This window comes from Aquarana catesbeiana, linkage group LG01 (assembly GCF_042186555.1).
Source record: "Aquarana catesbeiana isolate 2022-GZ linkage group LG01, ASM4218655v1, whole genome shotgun sequence".
NCBI lineage: Eukaryota > Metazoa > Chordata > Amphibia > Anura > Ranidae > Aquarana > Aquarana catesbeiana.
The window spans coordinates 491767510-491780863 of NC_133324.1; positions in this window are offsets into that span (position 1 = coordinate 491767510).

Below are 13354 nucleotides of genomic sequence, written 5' to 3' on the forward strand. Positions count from 1 at the left end.
CTGTCATGAGGGTTAGAGTAAAAGGTAAAGTCGCGAGCCGTTGGGTGGAGTTCCCTCCAAACATCATCCAGACGAAAGGTTTGCAAGAGGGAGCACATAAGAGATTCTTGCAAGTAGTCGTGAGAAATAGGCGCACCTTGCATGTAACGTCTGTCTAAGGCTGAATTTAGGGTGACATTAGTCTCCCATATGAAGAAGGCTTTTTTGATGTTGTGAGATCACCTTGCATAAGTGAGAAAAGAATCTGTGTTGAAACCTATTGGGAGCATAATAAGTGACAAGGGTGACTTCATGATCCCAAATGGTGCCCTGCAGAAGCAGGTATCTGCCAGTGGGGTCAGCAATTTCTAGGGTACAAGCGAAGGACAGGTTATGCCGAAATGCGATCAGGACTCCCCTATGCTTTTCTGCAGCTGAGTCTGTGTAAAATGTAGAGTAGTGTGGAGATAGGTATCTTGGTGCGGATGATAAGGCGAACCTGGTCTCCCCAAAAGGCAAACCAAATCTCTTTGTTGAGATTTAAGGTGATGGAAAACCTTAGACCACTTGACAGGTGAATTAAAGCCATGAATGTTGTGGGAGTAGATCTTCAATGGCGCAGTGGCCATGGTGGAGAGAGGTGGAGATGCTCTGCAGCCATAGCGTGTGTCAGCCAAAGTGTTGTAAGCCAATTGGCGGATGGCCCGAGGAGTCCTGAGACCCTAGGGGGAACGGGGGAGGGGGGGGGAGAGGGGAAAGAGGAAGAAAACGAAAAGAAAGAAATTAGAGTCAAGAACAAATAAGAATGCACCATCGGTGAAACGCATACCAGTAATGTGAGATACTAGGTAGGGGTGGCTCTATCACTGGACACATAGCCACTATAATGAAATTCAACAGAAACTCCCAGGGGAGCCAGGAAAGGGGAAACTAGAAGATAGGAGACTGCTGGTGTCTGGGTCAAACCCTGGACCACTGTACCGCAGTAGCTAACACTTCAGTAGGAAGAAAGGGTGGAGGGGAAGTGGAAGGAGAAGAGGAAGGAATGAAGGGGTTCAGGGCTAGAGGATTGAGCCTAGAGTAGGAGAATAAAAAACACATTCTGTAACAACATCAATAAACATACAGTAATAGAAAATAAAGTAGTTATGGATTGCGAGAGCCAGGGGGGTAGGACAAATTTCAATCCAAGGCTCCCCGGGCGTCTGGCAGGAAGGGAGCCCAAACAGCCCCCACCAGTGATGGCAAGATAATCCCCGCTCTGAGGCAAGGGCAACAGCTAGACGGATGTCCACAGCAGTTCCAGGAGGTGTGGCAGGGAAGGGAGGGGGGAGAGAGGGAGGGAGAGAACGAGGGGGAGGAGGTGGAGGAAAAAGGAAGAGGAGAAGGGAAACAGGAAGGGGGAAGGTGAAGCTGAAACAGGGAGTGGAGGCCGTCCCTACCCCAGAGCGAAAGCAAACGCAGAACCAAACATTAAGTCAGCAAAATATCCCACAAATTAAGGGCAATGGTAATGATGGAATGTTACACAAGACTGGGGCAACAGCATCCCCTAGGCCCAAAGGCCAAAGGAGGGACCCTGTTTCTACTGAGTTTCTACTGCCCAGGTGTTTGCAGGCCAGGAGGGCCACTGTCCATGGATTAGGAGGTGTCCGTAAGGGGAACAGCGTCCCTCAAAAGTCCTGAGAGAGTCCCGAAGGTGGAGCTCACAATGTGAGCCCTGGGCTGGGCGACCAACCACCACATGTCCACATGGGGGCCACGTTGATCCAAAAGTGGCAGTGTCCCCCAGAGCAGGGGTCCTGGGGGGGAGCAAAGCAAAAAAAAAACACGACCCCCACAAGAAGCAAACAGGACTCCCACAGGAGCAGTAAACTGGGAACAACGCGGCCAGATGGCCAAAACTCACAGTCATGCCCTGTACACACAGTCGGACATTGATCGGACATTCCGACAACAAAATCCATTGTTTTTTTCCGACGGATGTTGGCTCAAACTTGTCTTGCATACACACGGTCGCACAAAGTTGTTGGAATTTCCGAACGCCAACAACGCGGTGACGTACACCATGTACGACAAGACTATAAAAGGGCAGTTCAATACGAAGCGCGCCACCCTTTGGGCTCCATTTGCTAATCTCGTGTTAGTAAAAGTTTGGTGAGAGACGATTCGCGCATTTTCAGTCTCATGGTTTTCAGATCGTATTTCTGGTGTTCAGTTTGTGCTTGTGGGTTTGTATCTGTTCTTCAGTGCGTGCAGTGAGTTCCCATTGATTTATCAGTGTGTTCTTGTCCGTTCGTTACTGATTTTCAGGTCGCTCTTCACAGGCCTTGCTGTTCTTCAGTGCGTTCTGTTACTTCGTTCTGACCAGCCGACCGTTTTCTAGCCATGTTGCGTGTACGTTCTCATCGTAGAGTTCGTGCTGTGCGGGGGCTTGGTGTTGGGGTTCTTACTTTGACACAAGCCCAGTCCATGAACAGGGCGAGGAGGAGTTCATGGACCAAGAATTGGTTGCTCCAGCGTGACCAATTCTTTCACATGCCTTTGCTCTGTGAGATCCGTGAGAATAATCCTGACGATTTCAGGAACTTTCTCAGGATGACGGACCCCGCTTTGCTGACCCCTTATATCAGCAGGCAGGATACCTGCATGAGGCAAGCCATCACTCCGGAGCAGAGGCTAGTTGCCACCCTGCGGTACTTGGCGACGGGGAGAAGCCTGCAGGACCTCAAGTTCTCGACAGGCATCTCCCCCCAGACTCTGGAGATCATTATCCCAGAGACCTGTTCTGCCATCATTCAGGTCCTGCAGAAGGACTATGTTAAGGTAAGATTTTTATCCTTTAACATCACATTTTATTGTATTTAATGTTTGATAATATTTTGTATTTCTTTCCTCATTCCCTAATTACCATGATTGTAATATGCTGTGAATGTCCCCTTTGTCCTCATGCATGCTGTTTTTTTTAAAAAAACATTTTTTGTCCTTCATACATATTTGCCTTCACTAACCTCCCCAGCATGCTCTCCTGGGCCTATATCCACCTTGTCTAGTCACTTAACAATGTATTTTGTCAGCTCCATAGTAGTGCTTTACCCTAAACAACCCCTAAAATGTGTAAAAATTTTATTTGTGCTTTAAATTCAGGCAGAGTGCCAGAGGTTTTTTTTTTTTTGGGCCCAAAATCATTTGGAACCCTCGCTCCCCCCCAACTGCTAAGTCACCTGATACTAATCCTCTATCTGCTGACTTTGCCAAACCCAAACACACTATATACCTACCTCTTTTGTGGTCAGATTTATGGATGAATTCCCCAAAGCATGTAGTGCAAGGGCCTGCCTAAATACTTTCAAATGGTACTGTTTAAAGTTTTTGTATCCTATTATTATCTTGATAGGTAATAGCAGAATGTAAAAATGTGCTAAAATGTGTACAGTGTGTATTTATATCTTTGTATTATGACACTTCTTAACTGTCCAGTGGGCTGCCAAAAGTGTAAGTAAGGAGGGGCTGGCCAAAGTTATACACATTATTTAGGCATTCATCTCTCAATGAAGTGGAGAGGATTACCTGTCCAAAACATCCCCCCCCTAAAAATTTTAAAATAGCCCATGAGAGGGGGGGAGGAATCTGATAAGTGGACCTTATACCTTTGTTTTTAAATACTCCCTAAAATAAATGTTATACTGATGTTGGCCAAGAATGTTTGTGTCTAATCTGCTTTCAATGTTTATGTGCAAAATGATTCATTTTTTTCTTGTTTGACTCCACAGTTTCCTTCTAACCCACAGGAATGGCAGACTGTGGCCTCCCACTTTGCCCAGCGGTGTGACTTTCCCAACTGCATCGGGGCAATTGATGGGAAACACGTCCACATCGTCCCACCCCCCAACTCGGGGTCATACTATTACAACTACAAGAGGTTCAATAGTATTGTGATGTTGGCAGTGGTGTCGGCTACTTACAAGTTCCTGTATGTCAGGGATATGCAATTAGCGGACCTCCAGCTGTTGCAGAACTACAAGTGCCACGAGGCATAGCAAGACTTTTGAAATCCACAAGCATGACACCCAGAGGAAGATGCATGATGGGACTTGTAGTTTTGCAACAACTGGAGGTCCGCTAACTGCATATCCCTGCTGTATGTGGACGTGGGGAAGAATGGCTGGATGTTGGATGGTGGAGTCATCGCCAAGACGGAGTTCTACAGGTGTCTCCATAATGGCAGCTTGGGCTTGCCACCTCCAGAAGACAATGCGGAAGGACTCCCATTCGTCTTCGTTGCGGATGAATCGTTTACGCTGGGGGACCATGTTATGCGGCCATTCCCTATGAGCACCCTCACCCCGGACCAGAGGGTTTTCAATTACCAGCTGGCCACCGGAGCCAGAAGAGTGGTGGAGAACACGTTTGGAATAATGGCCAGCCGGTTCCGCCTATTTCTTACACCGATACACATGGCGGAATATAAACTCAATCACATCATCCTGACTTGCTGTGTTCTCCACAACTTTTTAAGGAGAAATTCTTGCAACTATGCTGGCTCAGTTGGGCCTGAGGCTGGAATTAATATTAATGAACCAACCCTGACGGCGCTTGAAGCTGGCCGTCCTGGCTTGCCCCCCCAGAGTGCCCACGAGGTCCGTATAAGATGCATGGAATATTTTGCGGGTAGGGGGGCCATTGATATTTGTTTTTGAACAAACAAACATGTTTGTTGTATAACAAATTTTTAGGTCACATTAACAAAAAGTAGAAATTGCCTTTTAAGGTAAAACAGGCATATTTTAAACCAAAAAAAAATACACAACTCTGGAACTTACATAGTTCAACTTTTATAGAAAGTGAAGGCTATATCAGACATGAGTATTTATAAACTGTGTTTGATATTGCGTTCAGCAGATGGGGTGATGTCACCCCTGGAAAAGCCAAATTTTGAAGATGCACACTAATTGCCTAATATCAACATGTGCTAGCTGCCATCATGGGGGATCAATGGACGTGTTTTGTGGGTGCAACCCCTTCCTCTCAGCTACTTTATTATTGAGGAAGGGGTTGCACCCACAAAACACGTACATTGATCTCCCGTGATGGCAGATAGCACATGTTGACACACTGTGTGCATCTTCAAAGTTTGGCTTTTTTATAATATGTCAAAAAGTAGACATAAAAACAACAATAAACCTGCAATAAGTTAGGGATTTCTGGGTGTCTTATATTCTCCCTAAAACATCAATGATGTTCTTCATTTTGTTTGAACATCATTAATGTTTTGCTTTATGCTTTCTAAATCCCTATTACACCCCATTATCTTCCCGATGAGGATCTGGGCACTATCACTTGTGAAATGACATTCCTCTTCTACAACATCACGATCACCTAAAACACAAACAAAAAAACACACCATGTATTATAAATATGCAGGCATCCATCTCTTACCTGAAGCTGTGGTCGCAGACACTCACCTGTTGTGGTGACAAGTTCTATAATGTCTCCCTCCTCCTCCTCTGGTTGGGTTTGTGGAAATTTCCCCTTCTTCCTGAGGTGGGGGGTCCGTGGTCTCCTCTGATGAGTGGTGTCCTCCGAGTCTTTTCTCTCCTTTGTGAAAAAAAATAGGTATACTTAGTACACAGATATTTGAGGCCAGAAATAGGAATATGAAGCATTGCTTGGAAGTGGGGTACAATTGTCTCTTTTGGCAGAGTTCCAAGATGAAGAAATATTTTTGTCCTTTGTCAATCTTGAATACTTACCTTTTTTGTACAAGCTTCACAGATGGAGACACCCCTACAGTATTCACTGGAGCACCTGTGTGGGCTCCCTAATAAAAAGGGTGTTCTTTTGTCCCACACTAGTGCTCCAGCATCCAGATGTGTAAACAGCTGCTGAGTGCCCTCTCCTTACACAGAATCTAGTTTGCATTTCATTCTAGTTACAAACCCATATAGACAACAAACTTATTTTAAGAGAAGTAGGGCAGAAAAAATGTATTGAACTGCATCTGGACAAAACATGGTGTTTTAGTGGCCGAACGAACAATGTTTCCTACGAACGAATAATGTGTCCATGAGCATGAAAGTTGCCATTTTTAACTGTACAACAGTAAAGAAAAGCACATGGAGCAGCACGAACGTAATAAAAATAAAGAAAAAGAACACAGGACAACTACTTACTTTTTTGCACCACTCTCCTGATCCTTCTATACTGATCGTGCTCCCTTAATTTGAGGTCCGACCACCGCTTCCTCAGTTGATCCCTGGATCACCGTACCCCAAAATTTCTGTGCAGTATGTACGATCTGTGAGCGGAGGAAGGAGTATCGGAAGTGCCGATCGTGATAACGAAGGTAACATTTAAACTTGGGCCTAAACTGCTTATAGATTGAGGCCTATATTGGGACAAGATTAGTAGAGTTTAGCCTGACATTAGGGTTTGTCTTGTGTATTGCAGATAAAATGGATGGCTTTAATGACCACAACTTCCTCCCCCTGTTCATAGACAAATACAGGGAGCTGCCCTGTCTGTGGCAGGTCAAACACCCGCAATATAATCATAAACAAAAGAGGCAGGCAGCGCTGGAGAAACTGCTGGATTTGGTGAAGCCGGTGGTCCCCACGGCAGCCATCCCCTATTTAAAAGCCAAAATTGGTGGCCTGAGGAGCACTTATCTTAGGGAGCGCAAGAAGGTCCAGGACTCCCAGAGATCCAGAGCTGCAGCAGATGACATTTATGTCCCCAGGCTGTGGTACTATGACAGACTGTGATTTCTGTCAGACCAGACTGAAGTCAGGGAATCCCTCTCAACCCTTCCTTCCACTCTTCCTTCCACCCTATCTTCCACCCCAGCTGAGGCTTCCGATGTCCAACCTAGGACTTCCAGCCAGGAAGAAGTGGAGGAGCCCAGCTTGAGCCAGGCATAGCAATGATCTACAAATTTTTGGTCAATAAATAAATGATGTTTACTAGATGTTATTATTGATCACTAATTGCTGATTTAATAAAGTGTTTTACATATCAATAGACAGTAGTGGGCAAAAATACCTACCTGTTCAAGACCTGCCCTGTCATATGTAAACCATACACCTTCCTATTTAGGCTCCACCTTTCCCTCTTAGAGCCCCACCGCATCCTCTCTGTACATTAAAAGTGGGTACCAAGTGTAGCCTCATCAGTGCCCATCAAGGCAGCCTCATTAGTGCCCATCAAAGCAGCCTCATTAGTGCCCATCAGCGCAGCCTCATCAGTGCCCATCAATGCAGCATCACCAGTGCCCATCAATGCAGCCTAATCAGTGCCCATCAATGCAGCCTCACCAGCAACCATCAATGCAGCCTCACCAGTGCCCATCAGCGCAGCCTCATCAGTACCCAACAAGGGTCTCCAGTTGCATTCTAATCATACGAAATTATGTGAGAAGACTGCAGTTCCTCTTTAAGCACCTGTTCTTGTCAGGCTGATATGGCAGCTATGGCATCATCCGAATTGGTGCGACACCGACTTTGCAGCGCTGCAATGATTCCCAAAAGTACTTCCTGTACTACTTTTGGTGACTTTGGGTGCGATTTGTATAGACATCTGTGCATGAACCCTCACATATGTCTGTCAAATCGCCCCCCGAAGTCGGACTGCTTTGCCAGTTTGAAATTGCGCGAGTTCAGCTGAACCCAGGCGATTTCTAACCCGCATCAGTGTGAACCTGGGCTTAATGTAGTCAGCAGGATGGGTAATAATATCCAGACTGATCTATGATCAGAAATGACACTTTTCTTCATATGTCAGAAGGCAGCATTAGCCATACAGGTAGCGGCTCTTTACTATCGCTTTTGCTGCGCTTTTCGGCCATTAGTGGGGCGCTTTTAACCACCACTGACTCTGGAGGGGGGGGGCTTTTTTCGTGCAGGGGCCGCCCCCCCCGCAAAGTACCGCCCTAGGCCTGGGCCTTGTCGGCCTAGGCCAGAATACAGCACGGGGGGGGGGGTTCAGGTGCTGGAAGGATTCTGCTAAAACACACAGGAGGAGTCATTCCTGGAGGCACAGGAGCAGAAGAGAGGACAGAGTGAGTAGTCAACACTGTGGGGACTAACAAAGGGGGGAGATTGCCATGTAGCTGGTCTCCCTTGAAGACAGAGGCGTGCTTAAGTCTTCAACCTTTCCTTAGAGATCTCTTCAGAGTCAGCCACTGAGTTTCAGCCAGGCAAACACTGACTGGATATGATTGCCTGAAGGGGCTGTAGTCTGCAGCAAACCATTGAAGACAGGATACGTAGCTAAGAACTGCTGCACTGCCAGGTTGAAGATGTGTACTGGGTAAGACACGTGTGTAAACTTTGTCGAATGGCAGACAATAGATTTGGTGCTGTTTGCACACACAACTTTTTTGGCACAACATGGCGTGGTGTCATCCATCTCTCAGCCTGCCCCTGAAGAGCTGATAGAATCTCAGTGTGGCTCTTGTCCCTCAGGCATACCAGCTGCAAAACACCCTGGCATAATTTTGTTCGGTGGTTCTGATGATTTGAATGAAGAGGGCGAGGTAGAGGTGACTAAACTGTCATCATTACCAAGTTACAGGACACATTTACAGGAGACATTTCTATGTGGTTATATAATTTAAGTATAAAGGACATGGTGCATGGACTTTGAATTCACTTTATGGTTTTTCACTAGAAAACAGGACTCCCACAGGAGCAGTAAAGTGGGAACAAGGCGGCCGGTTGGCCAAAACTCACAGTTATGCCACGTACAGACGATCGGAATTTCCGACAACCATACCGTGGATTTATTTCCGTCGGATGTTGGCTGAAACTTGCCTTGCATACACGCGGTCGCACAAATGTTTTTGGAAATTCCGATCGGCAAGAACACGCTGACGTACAACACGAACAATGGGACTAGAAAAAGGAAATTCAATAGCCAGTGCGCCACCCTTTGGGCTCCTTCTGCTAATCTCGTGTTAGTAGAAGTTTGGTGAGAGACGATTCACGCTTTTCAGCCTCGTGCTTTTCAGTTCATTACTGCTCTTCAGTTTGTGTTTGTGGGGTCGTATCTGTTTTTTAGTGCGTGTAGTCAGTTTGTATCTGTTTTTCAGTGCGTTGTTTTATAGTTCGTATCTGTTTTTCAGTGCGTTTTTGTTCGCTCGTTTCTGATTTTCAGGTCGCTCTTCTCAGGCCTTTTTCAATGCGTTGTGTTAGTTCGTTCTGACCAACCGACCGTTTTCTAGCCATGTTGCAGGTACGTACTCATCGTAGAGTTCGTGCTGTGTGGGGGCTTGGTGTTGGGGTTCTTACTTTGACCCAAGCCCAGTCCATGAACAGGGCGAGGAGGAGTTCATGGATGAAGAATTGGTTACTCCAGCGTGACCAATTCTCGCACATGCCTTTGTTGCTGGAGATCCGTGAGAATAATCCTGATGATTTTAGGAATTATCTCCTGATGATGGACCCCGTTTTTCACCGTTTGTTGGCTTTGCTGTCCCCTTATATTACGCAGCAGGACACCTGCATGCAGCAAGCCATCATTCCCGAGCAGAGGTTCATCGCCACCTTGCGGAGAGAAGTCTGCAGGACATCAAGTTCTTGACAGGCATCTCCCCCCAGGCTCTGGGAATCATTATCCCAGAGACCTGTTCTGCCAACATTCAGGTCCTGCAGAAGGACTATATTAAGGTAAGTTTTCTCCTTTAGCATCACATTCTATGTATTTAATGTTTGCTAATGTATTGTATTTATTTCATCATTCCATAATTACCATGATTGTAATATGCTGTAATATGCTATTGTAATATGTTGTGAATGTCCCTTTTGTCCTCATGCATGCTGGAAGCTTTTAAAGTTTCTTTTTTGTCCTTCATGCATATTTGCCTTCACTAACCTCCCCAGCATGCTATCCTGGGCCCATGCACACCTAGCCTAGTCACTTAACAATGTATTTTGTCAGCTCCATTGTAGTGCTTTACCCTAAACACCCCCTAAAATTTGTACAAATGTGATTTTTGTCCTTAAATTCAGGCAGAGTGCCAGTGGCTTTTTTGGGGGTCCCAAACTCATTTGGAACCCTCTCTCCCCCCAACCGCTAAGTCAACACAGTTCCCCATAAACGTTTACTGTACAAAATAAGGTGCGTTGGCATGGACCATAGGGTGAGTACATGGATTGAAAACTGGCTACAAGGGCGTGTTCAGAGGGTGGTGATAAATGGGGAGTACTCAGAATGGTCAGGGGTGGGTAGTGGGGTCCCCAGGGTTCTGTGCTGGGACCAATCCTATTCAATTTGTTTATAAACGACCTGGAGGATGGGATAAACAGTTCAATCTCTGTATTTGCAGACGATACTAAGCTAAGCAGGGCAATAACTTCTCCGCAGGATGTGGAAATCTTGCAAAAAGACCTGAACAAACTAATGGGGTGGGCGACTACATGGCAAATGAGGTTCAATGTAGAAAAATGTAAAATAATGCATTTGGGTGGCAAAAATATGAATGCAATCTATACACTGGGGGGAGAACCGCTGGGGGAATCTAGGATGGAAAAGGACTTGGGGGTCCTAGTAGATGATAGGCTCAGCAATGGCATGCAATGCCAAGCTGCTGCTAATAAAGCAAACAGAATATTGGCATGCATTAAAAGGGGGATCAACTGCAGAGATAAAACGATAATTCTCCCGCTCTACAAGACTCTGGTCCGCCCGCACCTGGAGTATGCTGTCCAGTTCTGGGCACCAGTCCTCAGGAGGGACGTACTGGAAATGGAGTGAGTACAAAGAAGGGCAACAAAGCTAATAAAGGGTCTGGAGGATCTTAGTTATGAGGAAAGGTTGCGAGCACTGAACTTATTCTCTCTGGAGAAGAGACGCTTGAGAGGGGATATGATTTCAATTTACAAATACTGTACTGGTGACCCCACAATAGGGATAAAACTTTTTCGCAGAAGAGAGTTTAATAAGACTCGTGGCCACTCATTCCCTTCCACAGGCGGTGGTCTCAGCGGGGAGCATTGATAGCTTCAAGAAACTATTATATAATCACCTGAATGACCGCAATATACAGGGATATGTAATGTAATACTGACACATAATCACACACATAGGTTGGACTTGATGGACTTGTGTCTTTTTTCAACCTCACCTACTATGTAACTATGTAACTGATACCAATCCTCTATGTGCTGACTTTGCCAAACCTATAAACACTATACCTACCTCTTTTGTGGTCAGATTTATGGATGAATTCACCAAAGACCAAAGCATGTAGTGTAAGAGCCTGCCTGAATACTTTAAAATTGTACTGTTTCAAGTTTTGTTTTCCTATTATCTTGATAGGTAATTGCAGAATGTAAAATTGTGCTTCAATTTGTACAGTGTGTATTTATATTTTTGTATTATGACACTTCTTACCTGTCCAGTGGGCTGCCAATAGTGTAAGTAAGGAGGGCCTGGCCAAAGTAACACACATTATGTATGCGTTCAGCTCTCAAAAATGTTTAAATGGGCCATCAGAGGGGGTGAGGAATCTGATAAGTGGATCTTAGATTTTTGTCTTTAAATACTCCTTAAAATAAATGTTATACTGATGTTGGCCAAGAATGTTTGTGTCTAATCTGCTTGCAATGTTATGTGCAAAAGTACTATTTTTTTTTTCTTGTTTGACTCCACAGGAATGGCAGATTGTGGCATCCTATTTTGCCCAGCGGCGGGACTTTCCCAACTGCGGAGGGGCAGTTGATGGGAAACACGTCCACATCGTGCCACCCTCCAACTCGGCGTCATACTATTACAACTATAAGGGGTTTAATAGTATAGTGATGTTGGTGGTGGTGTAGGCGACATATGAGTTTCTCTATGTGGACGTGGGGAAGAATGGCCGGATGTCGGATGGTGGAGTCATCGCCCAGACCGAGTTCTACCGACGGCTCCAGAGTGGTGGCTTGGGATTGCCACCTGCAGAAGACAATGTGGCTGGTCTACCATTTGTCTTTTCGCTGATGAAGCGTTTGGGCTTGGTGAACACCTGATGCGGCCATTCCCCATGCGGAGCCTCACCCCGGACCAGAGGGTTTTTAACTACCGGCTGACCAGAGTCAGAAGAGTGGTGGAGAATGCTTTCAGAATAATTGCCAGCCAGTTCCGCCTATTCCTGGCGCCAATTCACATGGCGGAATATAAAATAAACCATATCGTACTTGCATGCTGCATTATGCACAACTTTCTCAGGAGAAATGCTTCGAACTATGTGGCCTCAGCTGGGCCTGAGAAAGGATTGTCAGATCAGTCAACCCTGACGGCGCTTGAAGCTGGCCATCCTGGCTTGCCCCCTCAAAGCACCCGCGAAGTGCATCAAAAATATCTGGAATACTTTTGCGGGTAGGGGGTCCATTGATATGCCAACAAATGTTTGAGAAACATTTTGAAAATTAATTTTATTTTTAAACTAAAATAATATTTCATTTGATTTACTGCTTGTGTTTCTTTTAGCTGTCTCCTAGGTTATCCAATGGGCTTTTCTTTTTGGCCGTTTTCTTCAATAGTGCAAACGTAATTTATTTGATACATGAGGTGACAATCTCTTCTTCAGCTAACTATTATGTTGTGGGTCTGCTACACACACACATTGTTTCTTTCTCGAACATCACGGGACACAGAGCCTCAGTAATTACTGATGGGTTATATAGGGTATCACTGGTGATTGGACACTGGCACACCCTAACCAGGAAGTTCAACCCCCTATATAATCCCTCCCCCTTGCAGGGATACCTCAGTTTTTACGCCAGTGTCTTAGGTGACGGATGTGTAAAGATGTCCTGTGCTGGGCTCCAAAGGGATTATCCTATATCCTATACTGGGGCAGGCCAGGCGAACCGGATCCATTCCAAAGTGTCTTTTCTAGGCCGAATTGGATGGTACCCGGGCCTTGTGTCCGAAGAAACGAGGTTTTACCTGTAACGCTTCTCTTTTTAGAGAGCTGGACCCCGCAGATTAGAAAATGGTTTTTCTAGCCTAATTTCTAGCCGGGTGCTTTACAGGGCCAGAACTGTGGATCCCCCTATTCGTGGGGGGCCCCAGTCTCTGACGGTTTTTTCAAACGGAGCCCACCATGAGAGGCGAAGATTGGGTCTGTACAACAAACCCTGCGGCTGGATAAGGTAGGGGAGATTCCACATTTTTTAATTCTAGTAGGTTTCTCCTTTAAGGTAAATGCATGCTATGCCTATTGTGACCACCGGGGGCTGCCAAGAACACAAACCTTCTCATGCTGATGTCTGTCTCAAGTGTTCGACGCTACACAAGCTCCTCCGGCCGGCTCCAGGTAGAATGGATGGGGGGCTCTCCTCAGGGATATCTCCCCCCAGACTAGGGGGGGGCCGCAGGTGATCTGTAAGGC